This window comes from Diplotaxodon limnothrissa, linkage group LG6 (assembly GCF_057381915.1).
Source record: "Diplotaxodon limnothrissa isolate DT_005_m linkage group LG6, D_limnothrissa_male_GT1.1, whole genome shotgun sequence".
In the NCBI taxonomy this organism is placed as follows: domain Eukaryota; kingdom Metazoa; phylum Chordata; class Actinopteri; order Cichliformes; family Cichlidae; genus Diplotaxodon; species Diplotaxodon limnothrissa.
The window spans coordinates 36548111-36549275 of NC_140601.1; positions in this window are offsets into that span (position 1 = coordinate 36548111).

Consider the following 1165-nt stretch of genomic DNA (forward strand, 5'->3'; position numbering starts at 1 on the left):
TCTTAGCTTCTGAGTTATAAAACTTTTTGCCAATTTTTCGACCAATCAGTAAGTTGACCTTGAAGACCTTGGTGGATGTAAGCCAAACTGTAACGAAGTATTAACATGACCCCACTTCAGAGTTCATTCAAAACTTTTCGAGCTATAGTGTTTACAGACAGATGATGACAGGCACGGATGCAGGCAAACTACCAAAAAACTAAACTCAACAACAACAACAACAACAACACGACCTCCTCGGAGGAGGCAATTAGGATGCCTAAGGATAAATAAATGTAAGTTGTTGTTCTGGCACCAGCAGTGTGGTTCACCTGTTGTTAGCCGGGCAAATAGCATCATTGATCCTCAGAGGTCAATAGCAGTGGAAGAAGACTGAATACCAGACAGAGCATGCTGCTCTAAGAAAAGAGTGAACCCCGTAAAACCTGCAGTTTGTTAAGTGAAACATGCTGAAATTAACGGCAACAATTTTCCACATTTAGCTCAAAACCTTACAAAAACATGTTCTTAACATTTAAAATTGTGTTTTAAATATGAAAAGTTACAAATATTATATTGTCGATATATATTATATGTCGTTAAAAAATGACTTGAAAAAACATGTTTTTGTAAGGTTTTGAGCTAAATATGGAAAATGTTGCTGTTAATTTCAGCATGTTTCACTTAACAAACGGCGCCCCATAGACACCCCCACCCCCCACAAACACCTTTATTCCAGGAATAATGGCGCTATAATAATTAATTTAGAGTATTTTGTTTTCAGATTTGAAACTATTTGAGCATTTAATGTCTTTTAATTGGCATTATTCTCCAGAAAGCCTTATGGATTAATTTTGGATTTTCTCAGTTAGGGTTTAGGCTCTACAGATTAGCGTCGAGGCAACACTAATCCCTGTCTGATACCGGACTGAGGGAGAGTTAAGTGAAAGGTGCGCAGACTGTGCTTTTAATCGAATGAACTCCACTGTAAACAATACTTGATGCAGAGGAACAACTGGACTAACAGAGGGCGACGACGGAGGAGGCCGTGTCTCTCACTGCCTCGGTGGTCTGATGGCGCAGGAGGCAGGGTGCAGTCTGCCGGCGGGGGCCCGGACTCCAAAGGCTATTTTGAAAAGTGAGCCCCTGTACGCACGCACACACACACGCACACGCAGCTGCTCGA